At 38.6% G+C, this 17870-nt stretch overlaps 1 long non-coding RNA gene across 2 annotated transcripts in view; it reads left to right on the forward strand.

Moving 5' to 3' along the window:
* The window catches only part of LOC129481737 (uncharacterized), a 45401-nt gene that overhangs the window by 9333 nt on the left and 18198 nt on the right, over positions 1-17870 (forward strand). Inside the window, exon 3 of one of the 2 annotated variants that reach the window (XR_008657496.2) lies at positions 13675-13773. The exons of the other annotated variant lie outside the window; for it this stretch is intronic. This is a non-coding gene — a long non-coding RNA (uncharacterized lncRNA). The remainder of the gene's footprint in view (positions 1-13674; positions 13774-17870) is intronic. 2 annotated transcript variants of the gene reach the window in all.

Genomic DNA, 17870 nt, shown 5'->3' on the forward strand with positions numbered 1-17870 from the left:
GATATTTCTGAGGCCTCTGTTCTGTTCCATTGGTTTATATATCTGTTTTAGTACCAGTACCATGTTGTTTTGGTTACTGTAGCCTTGAAGTATAGTCTGAAGTCAGGTAGTACGATGTCTCCAGCTATGTTCTTTTTGCTTAGGATTGTCTTGTCTATACAGGGTCTTCTTTGATTCCATATGAAATTTAAAGTAGTTTTTTCAAATTTTATGAAGAATGTCAGTGGTAGTTTGACGAGAATAGCATTGAATCTATAAACTACTTTGGGCAGTATGACCATTTTCACAATATTGATTCTTCCTATCCATGAGGATGAAATGTTTTCCCATTTGTTTGTGTCCTCTCATTTCCTTGAGCAGTGGTTTGTAGTTCTCCTTGAAAAGGTCCTTCACATCTCTTGTTTGCTGTATTCCTAGGTATTTTATTCTCTTTGTAGCAATTGTGAATAGGAGTTCATTCATGATTTGGCTCTCCGCTTGTCTATTGTTGGTGTAAAAGAATGCTTGTGATTTTTACACATTATGTATGCTGAGACTTTGCTGAAGTTGCTTATCAACTTAAGGAATTTTGGGGCTGAGAGGATAGGGTTTTCGAAGTATACAATAATGTCATCTTCGAAAGAGATAATTTGACTTCCTCTCTTCTTATTTGAATATGATTTATTTCTTTCCCTTGCCTGATTGACCTGGCCAGAACTTCCAATACTATGTTGAATAGGAGTAGTAAGAGAGAGCACCCTTGTCTTGTGCTGGTTTTCAAAAGGAATGTTCCCAGCTTTTGCCCATTCAATACGATATTGGCTGTGGGTTTGTCATAAATAACTCTTATTATTTTGCGATATGTTCCATCAATGACTAGTTAATTGAGAGTTTTTAACACGAAGGGTTGTTGAATTATATCAAAGGCCTTTTCTGCATCTATTGAGATAATAATGTGGTTTTTGTCTTTGGTTCTGTTTATGTGATGGGTATGTTTACTGATTTGCGTATGTTGAACCAGCCTTGCATCCCAGGGATGAAGCCAGCTTGATCATGGTGGATAAGTTTTTTGATGTGCTGCTGGATTCGGTTTGCCAGTATTTTGTAGAGGATTTTCACATTGATGTTCATTAGGGATATTGGCCTGAAGTTTTCTCTTTTTGCTGTGTCTCTGCCAGGTTTTGGTATCAGGATGATGCTGCCTTCATAAAATGATTTAGGGAGGACTCCGTCCTTTTTACTTGTTTGAAATAGTTTCAGAAGGATTGGTACCAGGATCCTCTTTGTGCCTCCAGTAGAATTCAGCTGTGAATCTATCATCCTGGGCTTTTCTTGGTTGGTAGGCTGTTAATTACTACCTCAATTTCAGAGCTTGTTATTGGTCTATTCAGGGATTCGACTTCCTCCTGCTTTAGTCTTGGGAGAGTGTATGTGTTCAGGAATTTATCCATTTCTTCTAGATTTTCTAGTTTATTTGCATAGAGGTGTTCCTAGTAGTCTCTGATGGTAGTTTGTATTTCTGTAGGGTCAATGGTTGTATCCCCTTTATCATATTGGTCTATTTAATTCTTCTCTCTTTTCATCTTTATTAGTCTAGCTAGTAGTCTATCTATTTTGTTAATTTGAAACCAGCTGCTGGAATCATTGATTTTTTGAAGGGTTTTTTGTGTCTTTATCTCCTTCAATTCTGGTCTTAGTTATTTCTTGTCTTCTGCTAGCTCTTGGATTAGTTTGCTCTTGCTTCTCTAGCTCTTTTAATTGTGATGTTAGGATGTGTATTTGAGATTTTTTTAGCTGTCTGATGTGAGCATTTAGGGCTATAAATTTCCCTCTTACCACTGCTTTACCTGTGTCCCAGAGATTCTGGTACATGTTCTCTTGATTTCTCCCTTAGTTTCATTATTTACCCAAGAGTCATTCGGAAGTATGCTGTTCAATTTCCATATAATCATGTGGTTTTGAGTGAGTTTCTTAATCATGAGTTGTAATTTGATTACACTGAGGTCTAAGAGACTGATTATTATGAATTCAGTTTTTTGCATTTGCTGAGGAGCGTTTTACTTCCAATTATGTGGTTGCTCTTAGAATAAGTGCCATGTAGCACTGAGAAGAATGTATATTCTGTTGATTTGGGGTGGAGAGTTCTGTAGATGTCTATTAGGTCCACTTGATCCAGAGCAGAGTTCAAGTCCTGAATATCCTTGTTAATTTCCTGTCTTATTGATCTGTCTAATATTTAAAGTGGGGTGTTAAAACCTCCCACTATTATTGTGTGGAAGTCTAAGTCTCTGTAGGTTTCTAAGAACTTGTTTGATGAATCTGGGTGCTCCTGTATTAGGTGCATATATATTTAGGATACTTAGCTGTTCTTGTTGAATTGATCCCTTTACCATTTTGTAATGACTTTCTTTGTCTGTTTTCATCTTTGTTGGTTTGAAGCCTGTTTTGTTAGAGACTAGGGTTGCAACATCTGCTCTTTTTTGCTTTCTATTTGCTTGGTACATTTTCCTTCATTCCTTTATTTATTTATTTTATTTTATTTTATTTTTGAGACGGAGTCTTGCTCTGTTCGCCCAGGCTGGAGTGCAGTGGCGCAATCTTGACTCACTACAAGCTCCACCTCCCAGGTTTACACCATTCTCCTGCCTCAGCCTCCCAAGTAGCTGGGACTACAGGCGCCCTCCACCACGCCCGGCTAATTTTTTGTATTTTTTTTTTTTTTTTTAGTAGAGACAGGGTTTCACCATGTTATCCAGGATAGTCTCGATCTCCTGACCTCATGATCCGCCCGCCTTGGCCTCCCAAAGTGCTGGGATTACAGGCGTGAGCCACCCTTTATTTTAAGCCTATGTGTGTCTTTGCATGTGAGATGGGTCTCCTGAATACAGCACACTGATGGGTCTTGACTCTTTATCCAATTTGCCAGTCTGTGTCTTTTAATTGGGGCATTTAGCCCATTTACATTTAAGGTTAGTATTTTTATGTGTGAGTTTGATCTTGTCATCATTACACCATCTGGTTATTTTGCACACTAGTTGATGCAGTTCCTTCATAATGTCGTTAATCTTTATACTTCGGTGTGTTTTTGCAGTGGCTGGTACTGTTTTTCCTTTCCAAATTTAGTGATTCCTTCAGGAGCTGTTGCAAGGCAGGCCTGGTGGTGACAAAATCCCTCAGCATTTCCTTTTTGGGAAAGGATTTTATTCCTACTTTGCTTATGAAGCTTAGTTTGGCTGGATATGAAATTCTGGGTTGAAAATTCTTTTATTTAATAATGTTGAATATTGGCCCCACTCTCTTCTGGTTTGCGGGGTTTCTGCTGAGAGATTCACTGTTAGTCTAATGGGCTTCCCTTTGTAGGTGAACTGGCCTTTCTCTCTATTTGCCCTCAACATTTTTTCCTTCATTTAGACCTTGGTGAATCTGATCATTATTGTCTTGGGGTTGATCTTCTCATGGAGTATCTTAGTGGTGTTCTCTGTATTTCCTCAATTTGCATGCTGGTCTGTCTTGCTAAATTGGGGAATTTCTCCTGGATAATATACTGAAGTGTCTTTTCCAGCTTGTTTCCATTCTCCCATCTCCTTCAGGGACTCCAGTCAATTGTAGGTTTGGTCTTTTTATGTAGTCCCATATTTTCAGAGGCTTTATTCATTCCTTTTCATTCTTTTTTCTCTAATCTTGTCTGCATGCCTTATTGAAGCAATGTTGTCTTCAAACTCTGATATCCTTCCTTCTTGGTCAATTTGATATTGATACTTGTGTATGCTTCATGAGGTTTATGTGCTGTGTTTTTCAGCTCCAGCAGGTCATTTATGTTGAAGGAGACATTTTTATGATGCTGGATAGCAAACAGTTCTTCCCTTTGCTCTCCGGAAGGAGAAACTGTTTCTATCTTCCAAGGCTATTCTCTATACAAATATCTTTGAAAAGATAGTTTGGAACAAAAACTGTCAGTGACTCTACTTGTAAGATATGAAGAAACATGAGAAATACAACAGAAAGTTGTCCTCCGAAACGTATTTCTGCCACTAAAGCTGATATTGATGCTACTATATTGAAGTTAAAATATAATTTCTTTTTAAACTTTCTCTACATTCCTTGTGATACACTTAATATAAGGAATAGCATTTAAAAAACTTATGATTACTCTTCAAATCGTATCTCTTATTTTGAAAAAAAAAGAAAAAGAAAAACAATCTAACAAAAGCTTACTGATCCAAAGAGTTAATCACATGCAATACTGAAAATACAAATTTTCAGTATGTATTTTATCTGAAATCCCCATAATAGTTGAAATCTATACCTTTATTCACAGGCACGTTAAACACGTCAACTTTACCTACATGGCTAACATTTCTGGAGTAGGAAGACAGTCTGGGTATAGTCTCATTTTCACCTTTGCAAATCACCTTATAGCTCAGGAGCTGTGTAATAAAAGACATCAGTATAAACATATGAAGAATGCAAAATATTTGCATTCTTGATCTAAATGAGCTAATTATTGATCAATTAGATCAATAATCATCTATTATTGATCTAAGTGTACTCATACTTAATGGCAGAATTTCTGAAATGTTCCATACCTTTTACAAATGCTAATGTTGAACTTAGTTCTTTCTAGACTTTATAGGTATTCTCTTGAACAAACATTTTCTGCTATAAACTATTCATTTCACAACTCTGTATTTTCTATATATTTCCTGACACATAGAAGTCAAAGTTGGAAATTAAGCATGGGGAAAGATAATAATTGCTGTGACCTTTGCTTCGAGGGAGTATTAGACTCACCCATGTTTCTGAAAGTTTTATACAAAAGAATAAATTTGAGGAGTTAATCATTTCTTGTCTATGAAATCGCTAACCTGATTACATTATGAACTGAATGACCTTATGCTTTTTAAAATTTTCTTTTTACTAAAATTAGCAACCATTTCCTATATTTTAAATATATTGTCCATAGAAATTTTGCTCATATGCCTCACAGTCCCCTGAAGTGTTATCAATTCAAAAGCACTTATCTTTTCAAGAATTTTCTTTGTGATTATTTCAATTTCTGATTATTAAGTTGAGCTTTAGTAAACCAGTATCTAATAATTTGCAGTTTTATTCAAGATACATTTCATGCTAAAACTATTAACAGCCATGGTCATGATCAAGATGGTTGATGAGACTACCAGGTTAGCCAACATTTAAGCTGGTTAATTCTACTTCAAATCTGAATGCCAATGTGCAGTAACTGTTTTATTCATGATATAGATTATCTTCTGTACTTACCAGTGATATATTTTTCCCAATACTAGCTACAGAGTTTGTAATTTATAGGGAACATTCCAGCAAACCTGTCCAAAATTTGCACTAGAAGGAGACATTGTCTTAATTACACTTGATAATTTTAATATCAAAATTCAACCAAATAAAATACAGTAGTATGACAGGCAAGATGCAGTGTTATGGCAAAGCCTTGTAAACCAGGCAAGATAGAACCAACAAGTGGGGAATGAGACACAAAATTTTGTAGAGCACCCAATTCTGTCACTGTTCATGGCGCCACTTTGTAACACTCACGGACCTACGGGGACTGAACAAAGGCGGGTGAATGCGGGAATAAAAGACAAGAGACAAAAGAGTATATATGGAAGAAGGGGTCAGGGGACACCTTGCCTCTAGTGGACAAGGGTCCTGAGCTTTACACAGCCCTCCGTATTTATTAGACAAAAGAGATAGCGAGAAGGGGGATAGAAAAAGAGGTCAGCTGCTCCACCCAGAGTAGGGTTGCAAGACTGCATTCTCTAGATGTCCCAGTAGATAACCTTAAGGAGCTCGGCGCCAGGAAGTGATTGCCCTCAGCAAACCTCCTGGCAGTGGGAGCAGTCATGAGGTTGCCCACATCCTGCATTCATGATAAACAGTTAGCTGTTTGATCATGTAGCCTCCAGTGGAATGCTGAGAGGGTCATGTCCCACGGGCCTTCAGCTCCCCACAAAATTTTAAATGAGATCTTAAAGTCCAAACCCCTGAAATCCTTTCTGGGACCAAAGAATAAAGACTTAACATAAAATAAAGCAAAAATCCAGGAATATGGAAGGTATTGAATCAGTAGAGAAGTTGGGGATGGCAATCAGAGGGTCTTGGGCAGTTACTACAGGTGATGTTGCCATGTGCTTAGTCCACCTAATTGATTACCAGGTATATTGGTCAGGATCCTCTAGAGAAACTGAGTCAATCAGAGATAGATGATAGATAGATAGATTAGATTAGATAGATAGATAGATAGATAGACGTAAATAAGAGGGAATTTTTTAGGGAATTGATTTACACAATTAAGGAGGCTGAGAAGTCCCTTCACAGACCATCTGCAAGCTCAGAAACCAAGGAAGCCAATAGCATGGCTCCATCTAAATCCAAAGGTCTGAGAACCAAGGGAGCCACTGGTGTGACTCTCAGTAGGAAGCCAGAGCCCAATGAGGGGCCACTAGTGCAAGTTCCAGTGTACCAAGGCCAGAGAACCTAGAGTTCTGATGTCCAAGAGCAGGAAAGGAGTGTCACAGATCCAGAGAGAGAGACAGAGAGAGAGAATTCAGCTTTTCTTGACTTTTTTGTTCTATCTAGGCCTTCAGCCAACTAGATGGTGCCCAGTCCCACTGAGTAAGGGCAGATCTTCCTTACTCAGTCCACTGATACAAATGCCAATCTCTTCCAGAAATACCCTCACAGACATGCCCAGATATAATGCATTACTAGATATGTGGGTATCCTCTAATCCATTCAAGCTGACATTTAAAATTAACCCTTACTGCAGGTGTGTCAGATTGGCATAAAAGTATAGGTTGAGACAAATTGTCTTTACCTGTCAGCTACCCTTTTTAAAGGCCTCATCTGTACTTTTGGGTTGTAATGGTGAAAAGCTATTATTGAAAGACTTGAAATATAATCAAAATTGTAAAATGTTAACACAAAAGTAGATTAGTGTGCTAAGGCTGCCATAACAGAATACCAGAGACTGGGTGACTTATACAACACAACTTTATTTTGTCACAGTTCTGGAGGCTGCAAGTCTGAGATCAAGGTGCTGGCAGGGTTGGTTTCTGGTGAGGCCTCTCTCCTTGACTTGCAGATGGCTACCTTCTCCCTGTGTCCTCAGTCTTTTCTCTGTACTTTCACCTTCTTGTTCTCTCTCTCTTCTTACAAGGACACAAATCATATTGGATTGGGGCCCCACTCTTAAAATCTCACTTAACCTTAATTACCTCTTCAAAAGTCCTATCTGCAAGTATAGTCACACAGTGGGATGGCAGGTAGGGCTTCCACATATGAAGATGAGGGGTGTTCAATTCAATCCAAAACATAGAACTAACTTCTGGATTTTCAGAGGAATATCTAGTAAATATACCTGGGGTCTAAGATGAAGGATGATTTCCACCCATCTTCCCTCTACGTATAACCCCCACACAGAGTTGTGGCCCTTCCCACACGCCCATTATCTGAAGGGAAAGACATTGGCCCGCTATTTCACATCATTCTCTACATAGGTGGATTTCAGTTGTTTATTTGAAGAATATTACTGTAGACCAGAATTTTTGTTGCTTCAAACCACCTTTGAAGCAACATAGGTACTTACAATCACCCCCCTCTTCAGCGATAGTTACAACGTCCTCACTAGGACAGGGTCTGGTGCCTCCCACGGTTTATGGGCACATCCACGGCCATCATGCCCTTCACAACCAGGTGCCAGCTCAGTGCTCTGTTGCTGCTTGACGAGGAATACTTATTGCCCTAGTCATTATATTTTATATCCTCAGAAAATGAAGTTTTTTTTCCTGACCTATATACACAACTTTTCTTAGGTGACACGTCAGCCTCCCACTAACAGTAAGTATCCCCCTTGCACAGCATTCCCCCTTACACAGCATTAAAAAACTCAGCTAAATGTTGGGAAAACCTCACAGTGGTGCAAGGTTGCCTCAGAGCTGGCCCTCTCCTGACAGCTTGAGCACATTAAAGTCCCTTAGTAATCCACCCTAGACACCATTTCTGGCATGACAACATGGCCAGAGGCAAAATATTTATGATTTAAAAGAAAATTTTCTCAGGTAAGAAGTGGGAAGAGACGAGCCTGGAAAAACCACTTGAGGGGTAATCTCTGAAGTGTTTAGTAGTTCATCTGTTATTGCTGGTAAAAAGCAGGCAGGCAGGAAGAAATAAACTCCTGGTTGCTTTAAGTTACCACATAATAAATCTCAAATTTCAGAGCTGGACAACCATGCAGTTCCCTCCACTAACCAGTATATTCACATAAAATAAATGACTGCTAAACAACAAATCACAGGAGAGGGGATGTGTGCATTAGGCAAGTTGGAACTTCTGAATGAAGGAGAAAATTCTCAAAGGACTTAGGAGGTCAGTGAAGGACTGAGAAGCAATTCAGTCATTCTGTCAATAGGCACACCCTAACTCTTTGTAGCCTTTGCGTATTCAACAGAATGAACCTGCCCAGAGTCTACCAAAATATTTGACAGCAATAATAACAACCAAGGGAAGAAGATGCTAGTGAATATGTGGAGAAAGATCTTAATCTGGGGAAGGACTAACTAGATTACATACAAACACACATATCTATGTGTGAATATTCAGTCTATGTTTACAATAAAATGTAAGAAAAAGAAAAAGATGAACTCTTTGAGATTAGAGGTAATAATATCAAGAAATATGTGTTCTCATTTGAATGCATGTGTCTCTGCAAAATTCATATGTTGGAACTTAAAGCCCAGGGTGATGGTATTAAGAGGTGGTAGAAAGGCTTTTGGGAATTGATTATGTCATGAAGGCTCTACCCTGATTAATGGGATTATGGAACAGTCTTCAAAGAACTACCTGGAACTTCCATCACTTCTACCATGTGAAGATAAACATGAATCTCTTTTTTGCCTTATATTTCTTCTGCCATGTGAGGACACAGTATTTGTCTTTTCCATCTTTCCAGGATGTGAGGAAACCCCAAGAAGAATTTCCCCTAAAGGCAGGAAACCAGACATGGAATCTTCTGGCACCATGATCTTGGACTTCATAGCCTCCAAAACGGTGAGAAATAAATTTCTATTGTTTATAAATTACTCAGTCTTTGCTATTTTGTCATAGTATTACATACGGGTGAAGACAACGTTAACTTAGATTAAAGGAGCTGGTTGAAGCAGGGTGAGTGAGATAAGGAGGGATGATATGAAATAGAAAATTCTGAAAAGCAGAACCAATGCAGTAGAACACCATGATGTAACTGAATATTTTGAAAACTATCACATGCAAAAAAAAAATGCAAACACTTTATCCATGAAAATCTTTTCTATGCAATTAACAGAAGAAAGTACTTGACTGGTTTAACAATAAGAATAATCTGAAGTAGAGCACTTTCAAGATTATTAAATACAGTTGTTCAACAACATTCTCAAAGACCAAGATCCTTTCCATATGTCATTAGAAGTGTCATCATTATAATGACCTATTATGTAGGCCTATTATATAATGGCCTATATCTGACTTGAAATATTTACTTGTGTATTTTAATATGAAATTTGAATTTAGGGTTATAAGAATAGAGATAATATTACGCACGTTAGTCATGGAGTGCAACCTTAAAGATCTCTACTGGAAATTTTCTTAAATAATAAAATGATTTTTTATTTAAATAATAAAATTAGTATTTTATTGTCTTAATAAAATATGGAGAATAATGAGATCCTATTACAAAATATATTCTTTGTAAAAGTTACCAATGGCATGGCATTAGACACAGATGCTACTAAGAAACTCATTAAAGCAAATAATAATACCAAGAATAATCATTTTGCTTATATTATTTAATGTTCTGTTAATCAGTAGTTATATGCATATGAATTTGTTATGTTCACTTTTTAAGAAAACAATTTATTTTTGAAAATTTTTTGAATAGGACTATTTTATAAATTCATCTGTATATTAAAACCAATTTATGTATTTCTATAAATAAATATTTCAAAAATTACTTTTCATTATTTTAAGGCCCACTTTCACTCTCAAAAGTGTTTCAGTTTAAACGATAATTTGCATATTAGACCCATGATTAAAATTTTTAAATTAGAGTGAGAGAATATATAGTCCATGGTCTCCATAAAGTCTATACTCTATGAAGAATGAGTATAGATAAGAAAAAGTGGAGGTTCAATCAATTAGTCTAAAAAGAATCCAAGCCACAAGAAGTCAGGGAGTTAAGAGACAATCAATGAAGGAGACAGAAGAATTTCCTACTGAAGGTTAAAAACCAAACAAGCAAACAAATAGGTGAGTGTGATGATTTGGATGCCAAATGAAGCAACCATTTTAAGGAAAAGCAGTTGTCTGCCATGTCCAATGTTGCTTTTAGGTCAATTAGGATAAGGACTGAGAATTTTATAGTAGACTTGGCAACTTGGAGGTCACTGGTGACCTCAAAAAGAGCATTTCTGTTAGGTGCAGACTAAGGGGAGGGCAAAGCCATTGGAGTGAATTTCTTAGGAGAGAACAGGATGACTTGGGGAACAGTGAATGTAGACAACTCTTCCAACACAATCTTCTGTAATGGAGAGCAGAACCATGGTTCCTAGCTAGAGGGGAAAATTGATTCCAGAGAGACAGATTGTGAGCCTTTATTATCAATATAATAATTACTATTTTTTTCAAAAATGAAAGACATAACAGCATGTTTGAATCTTAATGAGAATGAATCAGCAGAACTGAAAAAAAAAAAATTGATAGTGCAGAAGGAAGAGGAGAAACCTGGAGCTGTGGGCTTGATTGGTGAGAGGGAATGGAACTTAGTGCCCAAGTGTAGGCACCAGACCATCACCAGGTTCAAGAGATAAAGCACACTATGTGGGCACAGGTGTAGTAAAGCTAATAGAGATTGTATCTGGAAGCTCTGGGTTGCTTCTAATTTTTCAGTAGAAGGACAAAGCCACATATTAAATGTGAGTGAGGGAGGAAATAGAGGTTCCAGGAAAAAGAAGCATGAAAGAGTAGCCTGGGATCTTGCTATTTAACGTATGGTCCATGGAGCAGCAACAGTAGCAGCACTTTGGGGCCCCTTCATAATGCAGAATTTCAGTCCCCTCTCCCGGATATACTGAACCAGGAACTGCATTTCAAGAAGATCCCCAGGTGACCCAATGTGTGCTAAAATTCAAGAAGCACCGGTCTCAGACTGAGAGAATAAATACAGTAAAATAGTTAGCATAAAGTTATATCACACTGACAGCTTGGTTGAAATACGTTTTCCAACTAATAAAATGAGTTGGTTAAATTAAAAGGAATAGTGGCTTAACTAAGGTAGGGGTTTTGCAGGTTAGCAAGCTGAAGCAAGGGAAGACAAGAGCAGTTTAATAATCAAAGAGCGTGATTATAATGATGCCCCCATGGAGCTGAAGGTCAATGGTCTGGGAAGTGAGAGCATGAGGAGATGAAGGAGAGTGAAAAGGAAGTAGGTTAGTTGATTTAATTTTCCAGCGGGGATGGAGGATTGTTGGATTTGGGGCATTAGGGCCAAGCTGGAGAACAAGAAGTGCTGGTCAGAAAGGGGCCTGTTTGAAGTTGAGGTAATGGTTGACGTATTGTATTGATAATGGCTTGACCTAACTTCTGGACATGGGGTGGCTGAAGTGGATTGGAGAGTAAGACTTTCTGGGGGAGAGGAGGTCAAGGGCATGAATAGCCAAGATAAGAATCACCTATGTGGATAATGAAATTATCAAGAACTATGACAATGATGCTGGAGAGAAGGACCATGAGACAGGAGCTAAAATCTCAACCGAAAAACATGGGACTCAGGTCCCATAGATAACTGCAAAAAGAAAGGTACTGGATGATACAGTGTGATGACATGAGACTCATATGAGGTGTGTTAACAGAAGTGGGAGGGAAGGAGTGAGGCAGAGAGAGAAAGACATCTATTCTACCCCCAAACCAAACAGGTGTGTGTGGAAGAGAAGATACCTGTCCCTCAAAAGGGTGAAGATGGAGTCAGAAAAGAAAATTACCACAAGCCAGAATAGTAAATTATCCCTGAGTGAGTCAAGAAAGATAATGATGTGAAGGTGTAGGATGCTTTTAGGGAGCTGCAAAAATAAACCACGTGGGTGCGTTCAGGAGACACCCCTGTCCACGGTGCTATGGAGGCTGAGGGGGAGAAATCTTATGCACACACAAAACTCTAGGGATCTGTTTTAGTTAGCTCAGGCTGCTCTAACAGATTGCCACAGAATGAGTGGCTTGAACAATAAACATTATTTCTCACAGTTCTGGAGGCTAAGAAGTTCAAGATCAAAGTGCCCACAGGCTTGGATCTGGCGAGAGATTCCTTCCTGGTTGGCAGATGGCTGTCTTCTCATTGTATCCTCACATAGGGGAAAGCAGAGAGACAGAGCAAGTTCTTTCATGTCTCTTCTTATAAGGACATTAATCCCATTCATGAAGGCCCCACCCTCATCATTTTTTTTAATTTTAATTTTTTATTTCAATAGGTTTTGGGGGAACAGGTGGTGTTTGGTTACATGAATAAGTTCTTTAGTGGTGATTTCTGAGATTTGGGTGCACCCATTACCAGAGCAGTGTACACTGTATGCACTGTGTAGTCTCTTATCCCTCACCACCCCCTACCCTTTTCCCTGAGCCCCCAAAGTCCAATGTCTTGTTCTTATGCCTTTGTGTCCTCATAGCTTAGCTCCCACATATGAGTGAGAACATATAATGTTTTGTTTTCCATTCCTGAGTTACTTCACTTAATAGTCTCCAGTTCCATCCAGGTTGCTGTGAATGCCATGATTTTATTCCTTTTTTGAAGTTGAGTAGTATTCCATGGTGTATATATATATGTGTCACATTTTCTTTACCCACTCGTTGATTGATGGGCATTTGGGCTGGTTCTATATTTTTGCAATTGCAAATTGTGCTGCTAAAGGCGTGTGATCCAAGTATCTTTTTTGTAAAATGACTTCTTTTCCTCTGGGTAGATACCTAATAGTGGGATTGCTGGACCAAATGGCATATCTGCTTTTAGTTCTTTAAGGAATCTCCACACTGTTTTCCATAGTGGTTGTACTAGTTTACATTCCCACCAACAGTGTAAAAGTGTTCCCTTTTCACCGCATCCATGCCAACATCTATTATTTTTTGATTTTTTGATTATGGCCATTCTTCCAGGAGTGAGGAGGTATCGCACTGTCCTTTTGATTTGTATTTCCCTGATAATTAGTGATACTGAGCATTTTTTCATATGCTTGTCCATTTTGTATATCTTCTTTTGAGAACTGTCAATTCATGTCCTTAGCCCACTTTTTGATGGGATTGTTTTTTTCTTGCTGATTTATTTGAGTTGATTTCTTTGTAGATTCTGGGTATTAGTCCTTTGTCGGATGCATAGATTGTGAAGACTTTTTCCCACCCTATGGGTTGTCTGTTTACTCTGTTGATTATTTCTTTTGCTGTGCAGACTCTTTTTAACTTAATTAAGTCCCATCTATTTATCTTTGTTATTGTTGCATTTGCTTTTGAGTTTTTTTGAATAATAAACTCTTAAAGACCCCACCTCCTAATATCATGACACTGGGGGTTAATGTCTTAACATGTGATTTTGGAGGCGATGCAAACATTTAGTCCATAATAGAATCTTTTTTTCCCTTTTAACTGAAGAATAGAGAACCTACAGACCCACATGTATTGAAGTTTGAAACCACCTGTGTAAACAGCACACAGATCAAGGACCACTTTACCCTGTTTCTCACACCATAGGTGAGTTTTCTGGATTCCCTCTGTACTTCTGTCAATGAAGGCAAGAGGCGAGGTAAATGATGGTCTCGCCATGAGTGGGCAGGTCCATGCAGCTCTCTTTGGACACACTGATTATTAGCACAAAGGCCATGGCAGCTGCAGAATTAGCTATAGAGCTTGGATCCATCTGGAAAATTGATCACTACTTCCCTGCATTGTTACAGTGTTTTGTGTCCACTTCAACAACAGTATGTTTACAACAATACTGTAATTGTTGACACCTTTCTGCTCCAAACACACACATACACACATATGCACACCATACACACACACACCATATACACTCCTGAATTGATATAGCAAGTATTATTACTTTTTAAAATAAATTCCTGTGGCTTTGAATAGTGCCTCTTACATTGTATATGTTTTTTGAAAATGTAATTTATTAAAAATGGAAATCAATATCACTGTCATTGATTCTAAACCAGGTGAAAATCAAACAGTTTCCCAGCAAAACCCTTGATTATGCCAATTCTCGCTTACTCCTTCATAGTAAACATTTTATAAAGCTATCCTTCCATCACCTCAGAGAAGCAATAACAATGAGCTTGTTCTAAATATGTCTCATAGCAAACTGAATTCAGTAAACTGATTTTGTGAAGCACATAATTGTAGGAATGATATTGTACAATGAATTAGAACTACCTTTATTTGATCTTTCACCTGAAATCCTTCAACAGGTGTCATAGAAGTACTAATTAAGGGCCTGCCTCACATAGAGAGCTATCTTACAAGGTTCTGAGAATAAAATGAGAGCTAGAAGACATGATTTCTACTTCAATATTTTATTTGGCAACATCCTAGTGAAAAGACAAGCAAAACCACTATGATTCATAATACTTGCAGATGAAGGCAATATGATACAAGAAAGTTAAACGGCCTCTCATGGCAACGTGAGTTAGATTCAAAAGCCTTTAATTCTAGTCCATGCTTTATACTGGTTATAGCTTTTCAATGCCTGAAACTTTACTATCAGTGATTTGTTCCTTTCAGTAAGTTTCTGTAGTCTGTGAAAATGAAACCATCTTACTTTCAGTAGCAAATAACCTTTAGTTTAAAGGAGCTAGTTTTCATAAAGGAATGAGGGGGACTCGTGCTGGGAACAGCAAAGGAAGAACCCAGGAGACTAGAAGCGTAGGTGTAAAGGGTCCATTGCTCTTACGTCAAAGAAGAGTCAGGCATTCACAGACCTCAACTTAAAGCTGTGGGCAGGTCTTTAATTCTGAAGCAAATGAAATCCAGTTTATAATATTAGAAAACAATACGTAGGTAAGCACTGTTGAGATGAACAATAATTGAACATCTATTTAGTTCATTCAATTGATAATTACTTCAGGCCTATCATAAGGCAGGCACTCATCTATATGTTGGAGACAGAGCAAGAAAGAAAGAGGCCTTGAGAGTCCCAGCTTTCAAGGAGATGGCATTCTAATAAAAAATCACTGTGTTTTAGAAAATACCTAATTTTAGCTACCACCTACAAATGAACAGTTTTGCCTTGTTAGTTGTAAACTATGTGCCAAATATACCTATTGTGATGGTTCATTTTTGTACTGGTCAGGGCTCTCTAAAGGGACAGAAATAATAGGATATAGGTATATATGAATGGCAGTTTATTAGGAGTATTGACTCACATGATCACAAGGTAAAGTCCCACAATGGGCTGTCTGCAGGTTCAGGAGCAAGGAAGCCAATCTGAGTACCAAAACCTCAAAAGTAGGGAAGCTGACAGTGCAGCCTTCAGTCTATGGCCAAGGGCCTGAGAGCCCCTGGCAAAACATTGGTGTAAGTCCAAGAGTCTAAAAGCTAAAGAATTTGGAGTCTGATGTTTGAGGGCAGTAAGCATCCAGCATCAGAGAAAGATGAAGGCCGGGAGACTCAGCAAGTCTGCTCTTTCCAGTTTCTTCTGCCTGTTTTATTCTAGCTATGCTGGCAGCTGATTAGATGGTGCCCATCCAGATTGAGGGTGTGTCTGCCTCTCCCAGTCCACTGACTCAAATGTTAATCTCCTTTAGCAACACCCTCACAGACACACCCGGGAGCAATATTTTGCATCCTTCAATCCAATCAAATTGACACTCAATATTAACGATCACAATCGTATACACCAACTTTCCTTGGTTAAGGGATGTCCCAGATAGCTAGTACAACACTATTTCTAGATGTGTCTGTGAGAATGTTTCCAGAAAAGATTAGAATTTGAATCCCTCATCTAAGTGGGTGGGCATCTTTCAATTTGTTGAGGACCCAAATATGATAAGAAAGTAGAAGAAGGGTGAATTCTCTCTTTTCTGGAGCCAGGACATCCATCCACTTCCGCCCTTGGACATCAGAGCCCCTGGCTCACTGGCTTTTGAACTCTGAACCTCTTACCACTGGTCCTCCCCTTCATATATTTCCTATATTTCCACCTGCCTCAATATGTCCAAAAGCAAGCTCATGGCCTCCTTTTGGACAGCCTGTATTCCCAATTATGGCATCATCTTCCATGCTGTCACTCATATTGAAAACCTAAGAAATATTCTTGATTACTTCCACTGTTCCAACACTCTCAGTGATCAGTCTTAGCAACTTTCCCCCTCCCCCTCCATCTTCATCAGCTGTCATTGTCTCCAGCCTGGACCACTGCCATACCCTTCAGAGAGGGGCCTCGGCTTCCTGCCACTCTGCCTCTTCAATCCAGGATGTTCACTCTTCTTAGAATAATTTTTCAGAACCCCAAAGTCCAGTTATGGAAAACTTCTGAATAGGAACTTTGTATTAGTCCATTCTCACACTGCTATAAAGAACTGCCCAAGATTTGATAATTTATAAAGGAAAGAGGTTTAATTGACTCACAGTTCTGCATGGCTAATAAGAACTCAGAAAACTTACAATCATGGCAGAAGTTCCCTCTTCACAGGGCGGCAGGAGAGAGAAGGAGAGCTGAGCAAAAGAGGAAGCCCCTTATAAAATCATCAAATCTTCTGAGAACTTAGTATCACGAGAATAGCATGGGGTAAAGTGCCCCCATGATTCAGTTACCTCCCACAGGGTCCCTCCCACCACATGTGGGGATTATGGGAACTACAATTCAAGATGAGATTTGGGTAGGGACACAGCCAAACCATGCCAAGCTTTTAAGAAGTTATCTACAAAATACTATGCATGATGACAATAAAGATAACTGAACCATAAAGAATATTCCACATACTTCCTTGTATCTCCAAATAACCTTGTGCACCAGGCAAATATGATTACACACATTTTATAGAGGAGGACAATGGATTGGCAGATTGAGGCTCTTCCCTGAGCTTTATCTCAGCACATCTGCATTGTCTTCTTGAAATAGTCAGTTTGCACCACTGTGTCTCTTTCTCATTTGTAAAACAAGGACATCAGACAAAAATCTAATGACATTAAACCCAGCCCCTTGCCCTTTTTTTAGATAGGAATTATGAATTTCTTTAAAAATCAAGTGAAATCTATGGACTCTCTCCACAGAAAATTCATCACACGCATATAAAAGTGGACCTTCTAGGGATCCATGGCAGCCATGTTAAGAATCCTTGTGCAAGTTCTAAGATAATTCTAGTGTTCATGTAGAACCTATGTTAAGTCCCTTAGCCAGTGTCAATAACAAAACTTGAACTTCTGAAAAGTGTCTTAAACTATGTCATAAAATTGCTCATACCACTCATTTCCTCCTTCTCTAATTGCATAGAATTTCTGGCTCATTGGTGGTTTTGTCATATTACATAAGGACTAATATTGCAGAAGAACTAAGAACTATGGTTTGCTCTTTGAAGTGTTATTAGCAATTATCTGTTCCAGATTGCAAATATCATCCAAATAGGCCAAAGCAAAGATTTCCACTCCCTGAAAGACACCTGGGCTGGAAATGTACACCTGATTGTGGAGCATGTGCTAGCGTCTTGTCAATAAGAATGAATAGAGTGCTGTAATCCCACCACTTTGGGAGGCTGAGGCAGGTGGATCATAAGGGCAGGAGGTCAAGACCATCCTGGCCAACATGGTGAAACCCCGTCTCTACTAAATTACAAAAAAATTAGCCAGGC

This window comes from Symphalangus syndactylus, chromosome 5, assembly GCF_028878055.3.
Source record: "Symphalangus syndactylus isolate Jambi chromosome 5, NHGRI_mSymSyn1-v2.1_pri, whole genome shotgun sequence".
Taxonomy (NCBI): Eukaryota; Metazoa; Chordata; class Mammalia; order Primates; family Hylobatidae; genus Symphalangus; species Symphalangus syndactylus.